Consider the following 22,972-nt stretch of genomic DNA (forward strand, 5'->3'; position numbering starts at 1 on the left):
TTATCTACAAAATTCTGTTTTACAGATACAATCACTGTAATGAAAACTCTTAAGTAATATAAAGATAGTACTTAAGACATTACCGCGTTTCTTTATTTGATCTGTCAAGTTGCCTTAACCTGGAGTCACCTGGGATCTTAATGAAGACTTGTCTGGATTGGGTTAGACTGTGGGTTTGTCTGTGGAGTATTGCCTTAATTATTAATGGCTATTGGAAGAGCCACCCTGAATGTGGCATCATTTCATGGGCTGCGCCCTGAACTATGTGAGTGTGAACACCATCTAGCTGAGCTTAGGCAGCAGCCTGCTCACAGTGAGGCTTTCGTTTCTCAGTGCTGTTTATCGTGATGTGATGGGACCAGCTATTTGAAAGGCAGGTTTGAAACTTCGCAGCCTAGGACTGCAAGCAAAAAGAAGTCTATCCCTTAGTTGCTTTGGTCAGAGTATTTTATCACAGCATCAGAAATTAAACCAGGACATTTTTATTTATGTATTTATATTTATTTATTTATTTATTTGGCTTTCTTTCACAGCAGCAAATAACAAACTCTTGTAAGATATTTTAGAGGATGTGACCACAGGCAGGTATACTATCCTCTGAAGTGAAGAAAATAAAATATAATCTATGCTTCTCCAATTAGCCTTATGATCTATCACACTGTCTCAATGCTTTTTAAGCGGCTTACAAATAACTCTTGTAGCTAGTTTTATTGATATATGATAGTTTTATACTATCTTCACATTGCAATATTAGTTTAACTTGTTTCCTAAAGGGATTTTTCTATAAAGAATGCCTGATCAGAACTCTGTTGTGAGATGAGGGTGGGGGCAGTGTCATCGCCCCCTCACATAATGCCTGGGTGCTTAGCCTGTTATACCTCGCTACTCATTACACATGCCGTGCCAGCAGCCCTGTGCCCTGGTAACCACATCTCTCATGTAGGATTACTTCCTATTGTGCCTATCAGCTCATTATCCTGCTTCTCTATTCTTCTCTAGAGTGACCACATCTGATAGAAGAGGGGAAGATGTAGTTTCTGAGTCCAGTCCAGTGTTTGTGTCTCTCACATTGTCAACAAAAGAAAGGCTCCAGCTGTCCCCACAGACATATGGATATTCCAGGAGCCACGTAAAGGTAATGACCTGCCCGCCTTTTTGTGCCTGACATAGGAAAGATTTGTACATTTGCCTTACAAGTTGTTCATGTGAACAAGCATAAACGTATGTTTGGGAATGGAGGGGTTTTAATTTGCTAAACAAAGCATTCTTTAATCTCAATGACAAAGCAGTGTGTGAAGTTGGAGGCGTGCTTCCTGTTGCTAGATCAGGACCTGGGAGTTCTCTCTGATCCAACTGTGGAGTAAAACAGAAGTATCTGCCCTTAACAGGACCTTCCATTCTTCTTAGCTATGCAGCATCTCCTTGGTGCTAACTCATGGGAAGTTGGATCTGTTTCCATTTTTAGTTCTGTTCAGGGCTTCCATGTTTAAGGAAGGGGTGGTGGTGTTGTATTTAGGACCTCACTTCATGGAAAGGATGAACGGTCCACTTTTTGATGGATCTTTCTGAACACCACGAGAACCTGCAAGCTTTACAGAATTCTAGGTTATCCCTGAGCTTCTGTCAGTGAACCATGATAAAATAGCATGGCATAGCAGAAAAGCTCATCGTAGCTGTGTCTAGACACAGAGCTCTTGGATCCTGAAATTACTCACATACGTGTATGGCCTTCAGCATCTATTTTCTGAGCTCTACATAGCTACATATCTCAGCTTGATACCCACTGAGTATCAGCTCTTCACTTCCTCCCAAGCAGCATCCATGCCTCCTCCTATCCTTAGGATTTGGGGCTCTCAGAGCCTTTGTATGGGTAGGACCATAAGTCATCTGTCCGTCCACAACTGTCCTTTTGGCTTCACATATTAGTATATCATGTGCTGCATGTCAGAATTCCTTTCCTTCTTAAGGCCGACTGATACTTTAGTATATAATCTTAGCACTGGATATACCCATGTGTCTCTGCCTTTTACCTATCAAGGCTGATGATGCCATTAACTCAGGATGGATAAATTCATATTTAGGTCATTGTTTTTTAAAAAACATCCTGGCTATGTCCCTGTAAGCAGAAGTGTGGGTCACATAGATCATATGGTATTTTTAAACTTGTGTGGATTTTGTAGTTGATATACCATTTTATACTTCCCTGAATACTGTGTAGTTTTCCATTTATCTATACCCATAGCCATCCTAATGAGTGTAAAATGGTGTATCACTGCAGTTTTGATTAAAATTTCTATAAAGATCAATGATGTTGAATTTGTTTTTACGTACTTATTAGGAAATTGTATTATTTTAACCAAGAACATGCCTGTAGAGACCATGTTACTTAGAGAGACTCAGGCAGGAGGATCAGTTGAGTTTGATGTTAGTCTGAGTTAATAGTGGATTTCAGGTAGGCCATGGCTACAGAGAAAAGCCATACTTCAAAACTCATGAAGGAGGAGAAGGGAGCAGAGGAGGAGAAACTTTTATATCCTTTTGTAGAGATATAAAATTGTCTTTAATTAGGGCATTTTTGCAGTTGAGTAGTAAAAACTCTTCCTATGTTATAAATATATACAAAATTTTGTCAGAAAATGAATTTTCAAGCACTCTGACTCATTTTACAAGTGGCATTAACTCTACTGATACTGTCCATCAAAGTATCAAAACTCTACGATTCAAAAAATGATACAGTGCAACGTATTTTTTCTTTGTTCCTTGTACTTCTGGCTTCATATTCAAGACTCAGGTTCGCTGTTGTGAAGCGACTCCTCTAGATTATCCTAAAGGCTTTTACACTTTTAGCATCTACATTTCTGCCATGATCCATCCTCAAACAAAAGTTGGTTGTATTACAGTCTTAAGGTGAGGATCCAGCTTGAGTCTTCCGCATGCGGGTTTCTAGTTTTCCTGCTGTCATTCATTGAAGAGTCTCCTTTCCCTCGTATTGATACCTTGTCGAATATCATTTGGCTTTGTGTGCAAGGTTGGGGATCAATTGTTTGTCCTAAGTCTTTATCTCCCTCCCCCAACCCCTGGCAACATTATACTATTTCAGGTATAATAGCATAGCTGTAAGTACATTGGTTACTCGGAGTCTTTTGGGATTCCATGTGGATTTTAGAATATTTCTTTGAAAAATGAGGTTTTTGAGAAGGACGAGTGCATGAATTTCATGGCTAAGATTCTTAATTGGATATATACACTGTTTTCCTTCTTTCTAGTGATGAGTTTTCATACATTACAATTTGTATATATATAACATGACTTTAATTCATTTTCTCAATCTAAAAAATCTAAAAATAATGTTTTATTACCTACTTTTTCTGAGTCTGGCTTAGTAAACAATAAGCTCTTCAGATTCTGGCATGAAGATGTTGTTTCATTCTTGAACAGCTCTGTTTGCTGCTGGTAACTTGGTGGGTGGGTGCTGATGGTGGTTGAAGGGGCCACAGAATCTCTACCACTGCATGAATAGTGCTCATTATAAGACTCCCAAACATAGGTGTTTCCAGGTCATAGGGCATCATTCATGACCACAGTCAACACTAACCATGAAGAGAAGCTTGGGTGAGGGAATAATTGTGTGCACCTATCAGCTTTTATGTGCTGAAGTTATATAACCCTGCACATACCCACCACCTCTGCCTAATTACCAATCTCACAGAAGGTAGGCACTTCTCACCCACAGTGCAGAAGGCTCCATTAACTTAGTAAGGAGCCTAGGATAATCTCTGGGAGTAGTCTGGGTATATATGAACCAGCATGAATGGAAGAATGAAGGAGGTTGTTGCAGACCCAGTTTCAACATGGAGTCACCAACTCCAAAGAGACATTATATTTCAGATGTTAATCGAAGTCCATTTCCAGTTTAAGAAAAATATTCAAAAGCTGGGCATGCTGGTATACGTCTGTAATCCTAGGGCTTGGGAGGTGGAGGAAGGGGGATCAGTTCAGGCCAACCTTAGCTATATAGTGACTTTCAGGCCAAACTGGGCTATATGAGATCTAACAAAACACACACACACACACACACACACACACACACACATTAGCTAAAGACCTATGCTGGGTTCAGGCAACTTCTGTGAAGGTGTTGGGGTAAAAGCCTGTGTTCATGATCTCTCTACCTGCTTTCATGGTTGCAACAATGACAGGAACTTTGTCTCTTGAGATGTAAAAATAAATAAGAGGAGACCACTGCCCTTAAGGGCTCTGAGCAGTCCATAGAAAGGGATGTAGAGAGTGTGGGACTCAACCCATTTCTTAGTTAGATCAGGAACTCCTTCACATCATACTACATCAGTAAGAGGTCTGTGTAGGACGACTTAGGACAGCAATGGAATGAAGGTTACAGAGCTTCAGTACACCCTTCTCAGATGGAGCAGAGAACAGATCACTCTCTCCAAAAATATATGCACCCTCCCAGTCCTAGAAATGACAGGTCAGTCCGTACTCTCATCTGCCAGTCACCCCATCTACCCAGGATCCACACCACTGTAGCTTCCCCTGGTGCTTTTCCTTCAGTCCTACCTCAGTCAGTAGAGCGATCAGCACTTCCTGTTAAGCAGCCATACTGTCTACACAGCAATCCCACTACTTCCAAGGTCTCTCACTTCTCACTGTACAGTCGTCTGGTCCCCAGCCTTGTTTGTCCACAGCTGCTAACTTCTTTAAGCATCTCTACATAAGGACTTTGGGCCTGTTCTTACAGGAGACAGAAAAATGCCAGGGAATGGCATGGAGACCAAGAGCATTTTTCCTGTCCTCTCATGTCCCACTTACCACTGTATTAGCTGAGCTATGAACACCTGTGATGCCCTGCAGCTGGTGCAGAAGCAGTCCAATTCACTGTCCAGTTCCCAAGTAGGAAGCTCACTGGCCATCCCATGTCCGTGCTAAAGATAGGACTGAAAATAAAATCAATATCTGTTTCCGGAGACACATGGGGACTGCATTCTGAATGGTGACAATTTTAACAGGGATCACATGCCCAGAAGGAGGAATCCAGGCTGAGGTCCAGATTTAGAAACCAGTGCTCCTCTTCATGGAGACAATGGTGCTCCCAGCAAACTCTACCTCAAATCCATTCCTTCCAAGTCTTAGTTGGGTGTTAAGGGGTTATGCCAAAGTCAAATGAGAAGACGTCCATCTAATTAGCTGCAAAAGGACATAACAATAGCTAAGTGTGCATTAATGCCTACTTGTGCCAACATTGGTATTAATGTACTGTTTAACTTACTTGGTCCTCAAAATAACCTGTGAAATTATAGCTTCTCACCTACATTCATAATCATGATTTAGAGCAAAATAGTCTACAAGTAGTGCATGGTAGTTTGAACTTAGAGATTACAGAGGAGGAAATGGCCCAGGAAGGATTAGATATAAGGAGGCATTTTACCTTTGAACCCATGTCTCTGACGACTGAACCATTCTACCAAGCTAAGTCAGAAGTCCTGTGTCATTTGTATGTGTCTGTGTGCATGTGTAATGGATTGTGTGTATGTACAAAGAGTTTGCAAAGCTGCTAAATCAGCTGTCTCACTGTGTGGGTCAAGGCTGTTAACAAGAGGTTCTTGTTGATTTTTGTTTATGGATAACAGTTTGTTTTCTTTGAAATAGGGTCTCACACTGTAGTTTATTAGTCTATCTTGGTATTTACTATGTAGCCCAAACTGGCTTTGAATTCATGATAGTCCTCCTGCCTCAGCCTCCAGAGAACACGATTATGGGTGTGCCTACTTCCGCTCTCACAGATTTTTTTTCTGCCTAGAAAACAACCTAATAATTATAAGTTTGAATCCTGCTTTCACTATCCTAAGTCCTTTTCAACTGTTCATCATGATTCATTTATAATTCTTTATTTGAATTCTTTTTTTTTAATTTATTTTTTATTAGGTATTTTCCTCGTTTACATTTTCTTGTTCCTTCCTTACAATGCTGTTATAAATATTAGAAAGATTTAAAAATACATAAGCTTGTTTCAGCTTTTATTTTCCTGGAATTTATCTTAGAAAAATCACAGAAACTTGCATTTCTCATGACTTCCATTTTTGAGGTCATGGGCCACCAACCTTCTGGAAAGTAGACCACCAGGTTGCCATTCCTGTCCTCCCAGGAGTGTGATAGAAACAACCCTCTGTGATATTCATTTCTTCTCCACTGAGGACAATGAAAGCATAGCCTGTGGGTGTTTTGGATGGAAACAAAGTTGAGAAGCAGGCAAGGGCACTTGGGCCCGTCCACGTGGGTGGTGGAGGGGACCCAGAGAGCTGCACCCTGGAGGGGATTTAAATAACTAGCATAGTAGAAGGCCAATGACCAGCAGACAGAGGTCTTGCTGAGTGAGTGGAAGTCAGCCACATGAGTGTCCTGTGGGATGGAGCCTATGACCTAGCTTCTTGGGAACCTTGTGTGAGCCTGGAAAAAATATCCCCTAATAAAGAAAAGCATGCATAAACAAAATGAGATGCATGTGTGAGGAGGAATAAGTAATATAAAGACCAAAGAAGAGCAGACGTGCCACGGCTAAAATCTGTGGTGGGAAGAACCCGTCCTGCTGGGAAATTGCATCCTAGTAGTTAAGCTAAATACTGACTTGTTTACTGCTTTCATGCTCTCTCCTTAATAACAGTTTACACCCCCTCCTTGGATCTTAATTTTTTTGACAGAAAGATTGGGTACCATCTCTCTACCAGGGATCAACTGTTATTAGTAGTTCTAGAGAAGAATATCTATCCTGCCGAGATAGCAAGAACCATATTCTGTTTCAGGGTCTTTCAGTTATGCCTTCTTCTCTTTTTGCAATGGTTCCCTTTATATGAAGACAACCAAACTGACCCTTTCAAAGTTCTGTCCAAAAAATAAAAACATGTGGCCATGGCCTGACCAGCCAACAGTAGCCAGGCCAGAGGCAAGACACCCAAGCACCTGCTGCAGGCACCACCATGATAACGGAGGAGGGCATGGTGGAGAGATGAAAGAGAAAGTGAGGCCGAGGGGTTCAGACACTGTGGAGAAAGATGGAACTGGAATCTAGACAGCAGTGAGGAACAGGTGGACTTGAGGAGGCCATGGTAAGGTCCTGGCCTGGCCTGCCACCAAGGGCTAGGCCTGGCTCTGTGGTCCTGCTGTAGCTGGGTCCTGTGTTGATGTCTGTGACCCAAGTTATCACCAAAGGCCAAGTGGATGTCCATGATCTGGGCTGCCACAGGTGACCATGTGTCTCTCTCTGAGGGCTAGGCTGCCTGGGAGCCACATGCTTATCTGAGTGGCCTGCACTGCCACCTGAGACCATGGGGACCACTGGGCCCATGCTGGAAGCCCTGTCTATGTCAGTCAGAGACTATATTGATGTTCCAGGAGCGTGTTACCACCAAAGGCCATTCAGATGTCCCTAGTCTGGACTCCCATCTGAGGCTCTGTTTGAGCTGGCCCAGCCCTTCCCTGGCCACCATACTCAAGAGACCTAGCACAGTATAGAAGACCCTGACAGCTGGGGAACAGGTGAGCCAGCCCCAAGCGCAAGAGCATGGGAGAGCTAGCACTGCCCCTAGTCTGTTGTGGGGTGGCTTGGGTGACAGAGGGATGCCCTATCCCCTTACCTCTCACTGCCTACGGCAGGTGGGAGAGTTGGTCCTGAGGTCATAGAGTAGTGGGAAAGCTAGCTCTGTCCCTCACTGGCTGCAACACTCAGGAGAGTGGATGCTTTACCTTACCTGGGCAGTAAAGCACAGCTGGCCCTGGGGGTAAAGGTGTGCATGAGCTGACCCCAAGAATATGGGAGCAGGAGAGTGACCCTCCCCTTACCAGTTGTGGCATCAGGTGAGCTAACCAGAGAAATGCTGGAGAGCTCACCCTGGTGGTATGGGTGCTTCCAGGCCCAGGTCCAGGGCTTTGTGTTGGCTCACCTCAACACCTACCCTATGTATGATTTGCTGGGGTACATGAAAGGGCCAGCCCAGCAGATCCAAATTTGCAGGATCTCTACAACACATGGCAACAGTATATCCAAAAGGAGTTCCTGTGAGGATCCAGTATAGACAGTGCAGCAGAAGCCAGAGACATTGAAACAGACCAATAACTCATTGCAATGAATTTTTGCAAGTAAAGATATGTGGACAAAAGGGTATACTGTGTGACACACTGTGACACTCTACAGATTCCATGACAAGATTTTTTTTTCAATTTTATCTTATTTTCTTTTGAGGTGAGGTTGTAAGGGCAGAGGGTGGATATGAAGGGATGGGAAGATGAGTGGGACTGGGGTGCATAATGTGAAATTAACAAAGAATCAATAAAAAATTTTTAAAAAATAGAAATATGTAACTTGGTCCAGTATTAGAATCATTGTGCAACACATTTGCCAAAGAATGTTTAGGGAAACATATTCTTTCTCTTTGCACCTATGAAGTCTATCATGCAGTCAGATTGTCCAGAAGTTCCTAGAACCATCCTTGTTGGGCACACAAGGGGCTGGATGCATAGCTTAGTTTTCTTTTAGACATACTGTAATGTACAGGATAAAAACTATGTTAGCCATATTCCATATGAAGCCTTCAGAGATGCAGAGATCCACGCAAAACACTGAGTTAGAAATGAAACTGTTCACTCTTCATTAACCACCAGTTAAGTCTGAAGGGGTCCTTGCTTTTTGAACATGGATAATATAGAAAAGACTGAATTTTCCCTTATCAGAAACACTTTGGAGTTAAAGTAAGAAAGGCCCAAGTCCTGGGGTAGACATGGATGTAACTCTGCACATGTAAAAACCAAACCAAAACAAAACAAACTAGCAAGGCTGGAATATCATAGACGTGGACAGATGTGGTAAGACACTGAACTGAGCACGGTGACAGAGATCACAGCACATAGTAGGTGGAAGCAGAAAGATTGGATTTTAAGGTCATCCTTAACTACATGGCAAGTTAGAGGCTAGCCTACGCTTCATAAGCCCAATCATCTCAAACAAGCAAGCAAGCAAGCAGACAGAACGATTAAGAGATTAAATTGGGCAGGAAGATTAACTGGAAATGGGCAGAGGGTTTAGAAGACATTCTTGGTTTCACATTAGAAAAGATTCTCACACTGCTCCAGCGGGATCTTATGCTCAGCTTTGAGTACGTGATTACTGACCACCATCAAATAGATAATGGTGCTATAAGAGTGTGGCATAGCCACTAGAAATATCACTAAACTCAGGGAAAGCCTGCCCTGCGTAGCGACTCCTCCTCAACTGCTGCATGTGCAAAGCCTGCATGCTGGGACACAGGCCAGTCTTGATGCTTTCTATGTTTGCTGCAGATACTCAACTTGCGCCTTCATATGGCTGTCATGATCATTGCATTTATACCCCTGAGGGCTATGGTAAGGGTCAGATGAATGTAAGTGGCACTTGTCACATGGAAAGCCTAGTAGAAGTGTAACTATGTTTGTGACATTTACTGAAGTTTTACTGGTAAGAGCAGGGTTTGGGGAAATAACACAAACACTCATCCATGGGAGACTGCCTAAGAAATTGTGCTGCATTTATCTCATGAGACACTATGAGATTTTAATGAGTTCGATTATATGAACCTAACCAATCATCTCAAGATATGATGTTACACAAAACACTACAGGATCCAGAGATTTGTGTAGTGTCATTTTGTATTTTAAAAACACCTTTATTTGTGAGTGTTTGCAAGGGAAGGCAAGGCCACAGGGGAAGGCAATGGAAGGGGCTCCCTCAGAGGGGAGAGATTCTTTTGCATAGCCTAGTGGCAGATGTTCACAGGGCATGGTAATATGCATGCCGGTGTTCTTCCTTATAAGTAATGATGATCGTGTTAATATTCACTGAATTTTTGCAGAGAAACTCTGCAGACCAGCACAATAAAAGCACCCCAAAGACACAAGCTGAAAGTGGCTCTGTGGAAGAAGAAGGAGTCCCACTCGGGGAGTGGCGTGTTCCCTAGACATGCATCAGGGACACAGCAGAAGAGAATGCTGAGGTAGAGTGCAGTGGTATATGGTAGAGTGATGTCCATACAAAGCACAGAGAGAGCTGGCTCTGAGAGAATGGGGCTCTCACATAGAGCTATACAATCCAAACCCATGGAAGGGGACACAGGGACAGGAGGCTCCTTGAGAATAAGGCAAGAGACTTGATGAGAATTAGAGCACTGGCTTGGGAAGAAGCGCTGAAGTCTCGGTGCATGCATGGGCCAACCCTGTGTGAGTGGACAGAAGAAGATATTCCCAGACATCTTCAATACGCTACTCAGCCCTCCCAGAGCCTCATGAGGAAGCAGAGGTGAAATCAGTCCACAGCAGAGGGTCTATTCCAATATGGTGTTTTGTGAGCTGGTGGGTGGTTCAGAGGATGATCTGTAAATTACTCAGCTCTTGCCCACATTTTCCATGTATCACTCTGTAGGAACCTGTCCCAGGCCCTCACCCAGCAGGCTGCTGGGCCAAAGCTACTGGGTACTGCTGCTTCACTACCCTGGAGGGCAGGTAACACCCATGCAATGCTACTCAGCCTGCTGGAAGCCTGCTTTAGAGCCCATACTCTCCACAGAGTGAGGGATGCAGCTCATCTCCAATCATTTCATGGGAGAATCACACGCCCGACTCTCATTAGTGCTAATGGCAGCTTCTTACATAAATTTTACAGGGAGAGAATGTGGGAGGCAAGCCACTTTCTTTTACTCCTCACAGGTTTTCTTACCACAGGCTTCATCCCTCTAGTCTGGAGCTGGCTTCTGTGTGTTATCAGGTACCTTGCACTCGAACTGCCAAGTCTCTTTACTACTTGGTGATGGACTGTAAGCAGCACTCTGTGCTCACGTGTTCAAACACCTCCTACTTGTGCCATCCGCCTGGCAAGCACAGAAATCCAATTAGTGCAACGGATCCAATGAATCCCCATGTGTCGCTTATACCTGCTGTGAATGTCACTCCGCTCAGTGATAATGGGGCCTGGTCCCAAAATAGAGGGAGGGAGTAGAAGGCCAGGAAGACAGAGTCCTCAGTGAGAGCTGAAGTATATTTAAAATGACTACAGACACCAGCCCCTTCTGAAGAGAGAGCCAGCCTGTGATGCCAATGTGATTTCAGGCAGAAGAGGCTAGATATATCCATCACCTGGTCTCTATCCTCTCTGGGTACAAGAGGACGAGGCTCCACATGCTCCTGTTATCCAGCATCCATTCTTTCCCCAGAAAGATATAAATATAAAGCACAAAAAAAAATAATCAGTCTCTGTTCTTCAAAATGATAATCTGCGTCTTCCTCTCTGTTTTAAGTATCTTCAGTGGTCAATTTGATCTAAGCCGTTAGTCAGCTGGCAAGAGGAATCATACGGAAGAACTGGCTCCATCAGACTGGCCTGTTGCCATGTATCTGTTGTGATATTTTCTTGATTGTTGATTGATGTGGAAGGGCCAAGTACACTGCGGGTAGTGACACTCTGAGTAGGTGGGCCTGGTATATACAAGAAAGGTTGCTGAAAATGAAGCTGGAAGCATGCCTGTAGTCAGCGGTCCTCTCTGTTTACTTCAGTTCTTGCCTCCACATTCCTGCCTCCAGATTCCTGCCTGGAGTTTCTGCCTCGGCTTCATGATGGGCTTTAACCTATAACTCAAATAAGCTCTCTTCTTTCCAAGTTGATTTTGGTCTTTATGTTTATTGCAACACACCAAAAAACTTTCCAATTAATCAAATATCCCCTTGGTCCCAACTATGGCCTCATCTCTGACAAAGATGACATGAAAATCAGCATTTGTTCCTGGATATTCAGATGACAGACTTTTGCATACATACTCACAACTCGCACCTTTATCCCCCATACCGCAAACATCACAGGGCACTGAATGACCTGCTGCAGGCTTCTCTGCAGATTTTGGTGGTGGGTGTGGGTGGGTGTGTACACAGGTGGGAGCATTTTGGGGGTGGCAGTGTGCAGAGCAAAAGACACCCTTTGTGAGCCTTCTTCCAGGCTGGGACAGAGGCTAATCCATGGTCTGAGCACACCACTGGAGCCTGGATCAGCCAGTACTAAACAGAAAGCCTGATGTTTGAGGAAAGAAAAAGGCTAAGATGGGTGGCCTCCCTCACTGCGCATGGAAGAGAAGGGAAAAGAAGAAGCTGTGGAGTATGAGGCTTAGAATGGTTCCACAGCATACCCAAGAAATGATAGACTATATGCGAATGAATGGTAGGCAGGTTTAAGAGACTACTTTACCAGCAAAAATGCCACCATACTGCAAGCCTGGACCATGCATGTTATCTCATATGACCCTCATGCACCTGGAATGATGGCAGTCATGATGACTGCTCAGCAGAGGAAGTCTCAAAGATATAGGTTGGTACAGAGCTAGGCTAAGGATGGAACTCGGGCTTTGGAGGCCCCACTTTTAACTGTTACTCAGTATGACTCCCCAGGGGCCAGAGTGATGAGAAAGTGAGGAAGGATTAGACAGACGTATTCTTCAGCAGTGGAGGGCCACCATTTACAGGCCCAGGGACCCTACACTCCATCCCTGCAGAAGCTATTGCTGTCATGGGTCTTTTTCTGATACAGCAGTAGGCACAGTCTCTAAAGACAATGAGGAATGGAACAAGGCTTGAGTGTATTTTAGGGAAAGACAGGCAAGAGGGCAGCAAAGGGGATTCATGCAGGCACATGGCTACCAGAGGCAACAGAGGCTCATGTGAGTAGGGTATGGTCTTCTGGTATATTCTGGCCTTATCCTAATGAAGACATAGCACAGTAGGAAATAAAACTGAGGGTTGTGCTTCCTAGGAGAAAACAACAAGCCAGGGAGTTCACAGGCTATTACAGTGATTCTACAATGACTCTACAACTGGTATGAACAAGATGAGGTACTGAGGGCCTGCAAGAAGGTAGCAGATACACTTCAAGAAACATTGGCCCTTGCATGTTTGCTCAACAGCTTGTTGAGGTCAAAGTGTGGGAGAAAGAAAGCAAAGAATTTAGGAGGGTAGAGCCCTGGTAGAACCATGAGTCTGTGGTGACAAGCATGGTATTGCTGTGGGCAGGAACTTGCTGCAGAGAAGTCAAGGGATCCAGGATTTGGAGGGTCCATTGGAATGAAGACAGACATCTTGTGGACTATTGCAGAGTGTGATTTGGCAACAGTCCCTGTAAACTAGGAGCTAAAACCCTCAAGGAAGGTTTCAGGGACCACATGGGGAATATGTGTGAGGTTAAGGTGAATAGAGAGTCAAAGATTCAGAGAGAATAGGCTGGAATCCAGTACCAAGCATTCCCTTCCAGCTTCTACCCAGGTGTCAGGCCTGCTAGAGGTTTATGGAGACAACATCAAGATGCTGACAAAGTGGATACAAGGAGAGAACTCCCAAGAGCAATCCAGAGGTGAAAATTCAAGAACGAGGAATAATCACAAGTTAGGGTGAAGATATGAGAAGGCAAGGACAGCTGACCTGAGAACATAGAGCCTAGGATGGCAGAAGCTAAGCATGCAGGGGTGGCAGCTGGGAGCTGGGAATAGAGATGCAGGCCATCAGCCTAGAGCAATAGATGGACGGAGGCCTGGAGTGCTGAGGCTGAGTCGGGCCCTGAGTAGAGTGCCAAAGCCCTTTCTCCATTTGTGCCAAGACTCTGAAAGACAATAATGAGCAATCTAATGAGATTTCTGTTGTAATTTATCCTTCATTAAAGATAGTGTATCAGAACAGTGTTTCTGGAAGAAAATCATGTGACTAAGTTTAAAAGTTGTGGAAATTCCAGTTGAAGTACCAAAATAATACTCAAATGTGACCTAAATTCAACAGGTTATCTTTCAGTTGGGTACCATTTTCAGTGTTCTACCTAAGCTTGGTACCACGATGCAAGACTACCCATAGCCTCAAAACCCAAACTCTATCCATGACACTGCCTTCGTAAGTGAGCTAGAGGTGTCGACAGGGGCTGCACTTCACAATTTTTTTCATGATGGCTTCAGTACAGAACACCTGAAGAAAGACCCTTTCGCAGCCAGAGCCTCAAGTTCAAAGGCCTACATATGCTGGATAAACTATCAGAATCTGGCTACAGACAGCTGAACTGCACATGTCTGACTTCAAACCATCTACTGAGTCACACATGGTATGGCATGAGTATAATCCCAGAACTCACAAGGCTGAGGCAGGAGATATGTTGCAGATTAAGCTAATTAATATAAAAAGACTCTGTTAAGAAGAGAAAAATCTGCTAAAAAATCTACATAACAGAGGAATGTTGAAACCCCAGCTATGTAGAAAACCTCCAAGGAAGCCAAGGTACGTAAAGACAGAACAGAACCAAGATACACCACAATCAACTGATGGGTGAATGGGTGGTACTGAGGCGACGAGGTAACCACTCACTCACTGCCCAAAGTTAGGTGGAGCCTTGACAGAGGGTCTTTGTGGTGTTCATTCGTTTGATAAATAACAAGGGATATCTTTTAATGTGTCAGTTCATATCAAGGTTCAGGTCACCCTACAATGCTTTGAGCCACACTCTGGAGCCATTCTAATGACCAGGGTCAACAGACCTGTAACTCCTCCCCTCCACCCCCAGCAACTGAACCCATTGGGGGAGAGACAAGGGGCTTTGGGCTGGCTACAGGTGACCTGTGTGTAGCAGCCGCACAATCTCCACCATCTTGCAACTGTAAATTTAGGCTATGCAGTTTAGTTCCCACCTTTCTCCGAAGCCTCAACTAAATGAAAAAATACAGTGTAGTTAGAAGACATGCAATCATTCACCAAGAGATGATTTATATTCACCTACTATGTAAGACTGTGGGAGGGTCAAACCTTAGGTATTTTCAGTTTTATGTGTGTGTGTGTGTGTGTGTGTGTGTGTGCGCGCGCGCGTGCGCGCAGAAAGGCCAGCCTAAAATATGCCACTGTTCTTTACCAAGACTTTTTTTTAATCTCCTTTTGCTCTTCTTACTTTTCTGATTCTAAGCACACTGGTTACTATAGCAATAGTATCAGTAGGAGAAACTTTATAGATGTGATAGAAATCAGTTACTTGTTGACAGATTTTTAGCTTCACATTGACATAATGATCGGTGAAGCAAAATAACCTGCCCCTGAGTACAAATACTTCCACTTTAGATGCTCAGGTAATTGACCCCAATAACCAGCCTGCAGCAGAGATTCGCAGCTCACAATTTCACTGACTATAATGTGTCATAATACTCTTTCTAAAATATTACATTTAGAATTTTATCTAAAAGGAGGCCAAATGCTTCTTTTAAAGAAGCTGTATTCTCAATTCTCCAGAAAATGTTGGATTCCCAACTTAAAAGAAACGTAGATTTAAACATATACTTGTAATAAGTTTTCCTGTCATGATATTCAGGTGCACGTTTGCAAGTACACACTCTTATGTCAGTCAGCTGTTGGTCAGGAAGGTGCCTGAGTTTGTCCAAGTTCGCATCTGCACCATTTAGGGTCATGCACCAACTCCAAGGGGGGAGGGGTCCTTTTTAGATCACCCAGGGTGAAGACTGAGACTCCATCTTTGTCCAATTTTGTCTTTTTCCATCCATCCAGGAACAGTGGGAAATGCCTGGTATAGGCCTATTGTATGTGTTTGTAATACGCACAACAGGTACTGCATGCATGTAAAACTTTATTACCTGCCAAGAACCCAGAATGCACAGCCCTAATATCCAGTATTGAAGAGAGACCTCTCCCCTACCCTTGTTCCTATACACAGCCCATTGTCAAATGCTAAGGATAGATCCCTTGATTCATATGCACATAAACTAGTGTCCAGTGCTTAGGATAAACCCTTTGTTCCTAAACATACAAGGTTGAATAATCAAAATACCAGGGCAAAAGAAATTAAGTTGAAGCAGTAACCTATTCCTATCATCACTTGCAGCCAGTACACTGCAGGTAGGTTCCTCCACAGGAATGTAGCCACAGCTGTTCTCACTTGGAGAAAACACTCCTCCGTCCCACACACACATGCACAGTGCTACAATCATACAGCCAACACACTGAAGGAAGATTCCTTCATGCAGAGATTACATTCCACAGGAGTATGGCCATAACTGCCCTCACTCACAACAAATATTCAGCCTTTGTATGTCTTATGTCTGGATCCTCTGGATACCCACCCCTCTGGATAGCCAGGCATGAACCACAATCACCTGGTTTCATACTAGTTATACCTGTATGTGTAGCAGTCATTCTACTTGGAACAGCTCTCAATGTTCCTCTTCAAGCCTTAAGGCACTGGATATACTCTACTGTATAAGGTATTGCCACTCAGGTATGACACATCTTTCTCTACCAAAGTGCCCCAGTCTTTGTTGGAACTTTGTCTTGTTTTAATGATCATAGAACTTGTGACCTTCTCTAGATTCAAGATCCCATCCATTCTTTATCATTTATCATATTTGTTATGAATGAGTCACATTTGCTCATGTTTAATTCAACTTTAGACATTCCTTCAAATGACAAACTTTCCATCTTCTAACAGTAAAGAGGTCAAGGCTCTGGTAGTTTTCTAATTTATTGAGCTGAAGATATATCTGTAGGACACAATACAATCATACATAGAATTATCACTCAACTTTTTTGTGAGACTGAGGCTTAAATGCTACAATTGATAAGAGAAAGTACTGTGAAGCACAAAGTAGTTCTTAATTATCATTAGCATCAGGGCAGGACAGACATGGAGTGGACCTCTATGCATCAGCACGATATATTGGTTGTCTTCTAAGTGCTGTGGCTGTCTCAAGTCCTGGAAATAAACAGAGAACAAGGTCATTAATCAGGAACTTGGAGGCAACAGAGGACAATATGAGTGAGACAGTGCATGCAAGTTACTAAACAGCTGTGGTCCCAGTGTGTGCAGCCATGATTAGAGGAACATCTAATACAGATGAGATCCAGGATGTCGAGGAAGCCTCTGGGTGAAATGTTCCTGTGCACAGTCCTGAACCTAAGTGGGGTTTAGTGAAGAGAAAAAAAATGGAGAACTATGTACTTGAAGGCTGAGTGTGGGAGGAGGTGGGCAGTGTGAAGAGAGTCAGCAGGAGAGGAAGTTAGAGAGGTAAAGTAGGCTTCATTATTACCAATCTCACTGTTCTGAAACCTACAAGAATAATGCTAAGCAAACAAGCAACACACTCTCACCTAGGGTTGATGGTTCAGCATGAAATGGCGATTGAGTGAGACAGACTGCTGGCAGGGGTGACAACCAAGAATATAGTCATCTATTCTAGGACACCAGTCAAACCAACAGAGGATCCTGCCAAAGGGTGGCAGGCAGGACAGATAGAAACGGGCCAATTGAGAGATACCAAACAGTCCACCCTGACAGAGTGACAGCCCATTGAGAGACAGTGGGGGTGGGATGCTGTGTGATAGAAGCAAAGCAGAGGAGGACCAAGCTTCCCTGATGGCAGGTGCCTGTCACAAATTGTAGGTAGAAAGATGAGACAAGAAGGGAGCTGAACAAGAACAGACTCTGGCCAAAGATGTGTGCGAGTCCGGGCTACAGCATTCGTCTTAGGTTTAAAGGTTATCTCCAAACTCTAACTTGGCTAAAGTGACAGGCAATGAAAGAAGACATGCTTCCTTCTAGTTAATCAATGACAGTGCACATCTCTGAGAATTCATGAGATACCAAGTAACTGAAGACAACTTCTAGGGCACAGCAGAGAAACTGGACACAATTTTCAGGATACTAACTTAGCAAGATCCAAACCAGAACTTAGGGCTCCTGAAACTCTGCCTGTTCTGTTTTCCCTGGTTAGTGTCTGAAAGAAGTATAGTATTCATCAGCAGTGAGGTGATACCCTTTCTCCCCAGCAGATAACCTCCATAGCACATGGCGATCCCACAGGGCTGCAGGGACCAAGCACACGGTTTCCCTTAACCTTTTCTAGTGGGAAACAGCCAGGGACTGACACTCACTTTCCCTGGAATGTTCAGGGGATGGCTGCTGCTGCCTAGCGCCTCTATTAGAAGGAAAAAGCCTAAGATGGGACTTAGAACTTACAGGCTCAGTCTTGGCATCACCCTCATAGATTGAAAAATGAAGCGTTTTCTTCTCACTGACAAACAGCATGGTGCGGGGTGTGAAGTGTGGCTAGTCTCTCTTGAAGCCCCTCTGTTTGCCTGTAACGTGGGCGCTGGCTCTCGCAGGCAGCTGAGGGGCTCAGATGGAATCCCCTCCAGATGCTTTCCTGTATAATATTAATAAGTCACAAGACTTTTCTAGTCCTCATCTTTTTATTGCAGATTGAAAATGGGGCTCTTAAGCCTGATTCGGCACTTGGTCTGGGGTGTCTCCTATTTCATGCACATCAATTACTGCCATGTAAAGTGGGGAAATATCTCAGTTGGTAAGGTGCTTGTCATGAAAACATGAGGACCTGAGTGTGATATCCATCTTCTATGTAAGAAGCCAGGCATGATGGTCCATGCTCATAGTCCTACTCCTGAGGAGCTGGACACACATGGATCCCTGTGGTTTGCTGGATCATCAGTTTTGACCAATCCACAAGCCCCACAGTCAGTGAGAAACCCTGTCTCAAAAGCATGGTGGAGTAGGGGCTGGATGGTTGGCTCAGTAGTTTGCAAAGGATCCAGGGTCCATTCCCAACCGGTATCAGATGGCTCACAACCATCTTTAGCCAAAGAATCTAACACACCCTGGTCTCCACAGACACCTATATGTACCTGATGCACATAAACTCACACCAACATATATACATATAGATTTAAAATAAATAAGGCTTTGAAACAAATACAGAGTGGAGAACTCTGGGAGAACAACCCATGAGACCGACCTCTGGCCTCATATGTACATGAATGCACATATGCATGTTTATATACATACATGTTTACAAACTTGCAGACAAAAACGCATGCACATGCATACATATGTGCATCTAAATGTATACATGAACATAGCACATACCATGTATATACATATACATGAGTTTATGCACACATGCAATGCACACATGTATACACACATACACACATTCACACAGATACATCCATGTACATGAACACATGCACACAAATACACATGGATTTATGCACATGCACACATACAAGACACACACACAGAGATGGTAATAACACTCCTTCAGTCCTTAAAATGTAGAACACTAGAAAAACTTGTATTTCACATAATTTAGCAGAGACGTTATGGATCTGATTTAATTTTGAAAGGTGAAACGCAAAGAGACTACACATCCAGGAGACCTGGGTTAGTCATCTGTGTAAGAAGTCACAACAAAGGCATCCAACAGGCCTTCCGGCTGTGATAGGAAGCAACAATGAATCATATCTGTCTGATCTGGGTTGCATGCTTCTGTCGTCTACATTATCCTTACAGGGGTTTTCCCAAATCAAACTTCGTCTCAAGACACTACTGAAGAAAAGCACATTAGTCACTCTTCCATTGTTTCCAAGGCTTCACACGCCATTCACAAATAAAGCTAAAATCCCTTCAACTTACTTCTACTTGTTTACCTGCCAGTTAAGATGAGTGATTTCTCATTAATGGTTTTGTAAGGTTTAGCACATAAAACAATAGCCGGCAAAAGTGAGTAGTCACAAGACATAATAATGAATGAGTAACAGCTTTAGGGGCATCGTGCTCCAGGAAAACACACAGGGCTGTGCAACAGCCAGTTGTTCGCATGTACTTAGACAGGAGATCGGTCACTCCTGGCGCTGGGGAGATGATTCAGTGAGTAACGGTGCCCGCTGCACAAACATTAAGACTTGAGTTAGGATCAACAGCACCTATGTGGAAAACCAGGCATGGCACACCTACCTAGAACCCCAGCACCGAGAGACAGAGCCAGGCAGACCTTTACAATTCACTGGCCAGCCAGTTTAGCCCACATGACCAGGTCTAGGTTCAGTGAGAGAGCCTGTCTCAATGGGCTAAAGTGGAGAGAGGGCGAGCAGGATAACTGATACCCTTTCTGGCTTCTTTACACAAAGGGTCATACATCTGCACACACATGTAAACATAATTCCAGTTTGAGATCACTCAAGTGTGAGGACAGCCTCTGTGGGAGAGAGGGCATCAAGATGCAGACTCCATGTGCTTAGGTAGCTGTGTGGAGGCCTTGCCATGATTGCTAGAATAGCCCAGAACAATGGTGAGTGGTCCTTTCTGAGGAAAACTGGTGAGGCCTGGCAGCTGTGTTCTTATTAAGGTGATGAGCTTTCGGTGAGAGGAGAGAAATGAATAGCTTCTACTGCTGCTGTTTGATTTGCAGAAGACCCAGGAGACCTTACCTGGACATGCATGGGGCACAGCAGAACTCCAGCAGCACACATACAAATCTACAAAGCATTTCTGCAATAGACCCAGTGAGGGCCGTGACCCAATTTTATTATTGTGATTAAACAAAACTTTAAACTTTCAATCTCTCGTGTGCAACACGACACAGAGTAACACTCAGTACACGCTTGTAAGTGAGCCATGCCTGAGGACAGGTGTTGGTAGTGCCACTTCACAGCACCCATGCTGCAAACCCCAGTCTGGCTGTTTGGTTTTCTGTCCCGCATTGCACCTCTCCTGAATGGCATCCTACGAGGCTCATAATTGACTGTTGTAGATTTTTGTTTTGCTTCACGTGTCATGTTCTGAATATTGAATTTGATCATAATTGCAATGGGTCACACTACCTTTTTAAAATTTTTATCCAGTATGCACGTTTGAGTGCTAGGTGATATGAATGTTATATGTAAATTTATACAAATTGGTATGCTAATGAACCTGCACCATTGCAGTAGACTTTTGGTATGTGTGAGGGGTTGTCACCCTGTCACAGGGCAGTCCACGGGGGAGCTTGTGCATTATTGTGAGCTCAGTATAACTTAGGCATCTCTTCTCTTATTATTCTCTAAATCTCCCACACCATTCCTGGGGATGACAAAGATCTCGCTGGCTGTCTTCCAACCATGTGTCTTTTCCATGTGAAAGTCAGTTTATAACTTTATGCTTACTAATTTAAAAACCAGCTTCCATTCAACAAATACTGTTGGGTATTTTGTGCAAACATCACACTAGGCAAATACAAGGGAGCCTTTCCATTTGAGAGCAGAAATTCATTGAGCCTGAGAGCCACACCATGAATGGAGCATGCATCCCAGGCTAAGATATGTGGGTGATGGTCAGCATGAGGGACTCCTGTGGGGCTATACTATATAGGTAGGGTGCATATACAGCAGAGACGGTTCTCAGTTCATCCTGTTCTACTATGTCCCAGATTTGGGGATACACAGCCAGTTGAGGGAACAAATAAAACTTAAATAGACTATTAGACCCGTCATTCCTTTCTGAGACCCCCAACTGCCAAGTGTCCTTTATGTTGCATTTCTGTCTTCAGTTTAGAGTCAAGTGTGCCCACACTGAAGCAAATACCGGCATCACAGAAAGATAGCTAGGATATGAGCGTAAGCAGAAAGACCTTCCTGAGCAAGACCCTGCAACTGATTAAGAAAGCAGAAGGGAGAGTCAGGCTAATGTTTCAACTTCAGGAACAGGTGACTGAGGACATACGGCTGTCAAAGATTTGGCTGGTGAGATGATTGACAGGATCTGAGAGCCTGGAAAGGAGCCCACTCAACAGACTGGGTCTGAGGGTAGGGCCTGGGGTGGTGGTGGGGTGTAAGGCCTCCAGGACAGGGCAAAACATACTGGCATTTGTTCTGAAGTACAGGGCCTGGCCTAGAGGTAAAGTCTGTGGACTGAGCCTTAAAATAGAGGGCAGAATCTGTGATAAAGGGCAAAGAGACTACGGAGGAAAAACTCCATGAGTTTCCTAATTAGATAAAAAAAGTTAAATTAATGCATTAAGTGAACCTGCCAAGACTGAAAGTGCAGCCTCAAGAGCAGAATTTTGGGCCACATCGACCTGTGGGCAAGAGTAGAGAGAACAGCTTGGAGACTGTCAGGGGCCATCACCTCACCCAGAGCTGGAAGGGACTTTAAGAATAGAGGAGCAACCCAGACAAGCAGACATCATGGAAGGCTGACTTCTGAGAAAATGTTGTTAGGCAGAGTAGTGGCAGAAGGTAGATAAAATATGATAATTTTTAGATTACAGTCATGATAAAAAATTCAGAATTATTTGAAACTGGCATTTGTTTTTGAGGGGAGTATTTTAAAATACATGTAAAATATCTTCTCAAAAGAGAATCCAAGCTTTCCAGATATATATAAAAAATGAGCTGACAAAATAATTCTGCCCTCAAGTTTTGTTTTAATCAAGGGGCTTTAAAATTAGTAAATTTAAAAAGGTTCCTTGTACCACACGTAAGATACAACTTACCTTACTGTCTACTTCTCCTAAGGATACCATAACCTTTCCAATGTTTTGCAATGATGTTAGGGTTTAGGGTTGAAATGGCGACTTAGCAGAGATGAAGTCCCCATTCTTGTCTCTGGATCATGCAACCCAAGCCCAAGCCTTGAAAGGGGTGGAATCCACTTGGTGTAAGAAGAGGGTTCTCCCACAGCCCCCAGCTTCCTATCATCCATCAAACACTTCGTTGATGGGGCAAGAGCCTGGGTCTAGCTTCAACCTCCAGAAATCAGGGTATGGTGGAAATGGTCTCCTTGAATAATACACCTGAAGTCAATGCTAGGAGCTTTACCTAAACACCCTCAAGGGCCACTCTTCCTTGAGAAACCTGCACCCCTACCTGTCTTTCTTTTTTCTCAAGCTTCTTTCTTCCTCTTGCTCTTGTGTCTGTGTGTCTTAGTAAATGGTGACTCTCTGCAAAGCCCACACCAAGCTCTGGCTGTGTTTATGACTCCCTCTCTCTCATATTTAAAGACTACGTTTATATATTTATCTCCAATCAAACCTGCTTCATAAAGAATAGCTTACAGGTACTAAGACCTCACCTCTGTTAGAGATGGTCTCTGACA

General features: G+C 43.7%; 1 protein-coding gene across 51 annotated transcripts in view; it reads left to right on the forward strand.

The window, feature by feature from the left end:
* Myt1l (myelin transcription factor 1-like) overlaps positions 1–22,972 on the forward strand; it is a 395,627-nt gene that overhangs the window by 202,352 nt on the left and 170,303 nt on the right. For all 51 annotated transcript variants that reach the window (XM_017314969.2, XM_011243819.3, XM_030246582.1 and 48 more), the window contains one exon: positions 1,000–1,135. The gene's annotated coding sequence lies outside the window, so the exon portion shown is untranslated. The remainder of the gene's footprint in view (positions 1–999; positions 1,136–22,972) is intronic.

Source organism: Mus musculus, chromosome 12 (assembly GCF_000001635.26).
Source record: "Mus musculus strain C57BL/6J chromosome 12, GRCm38.p6 C57BL/6J".
Classification (NCBI taxonomy): Eukaryota; Metazoa; Chordata; class Mammalia; order Rodentia; family Muridae; genus Mus; species Mus musculus.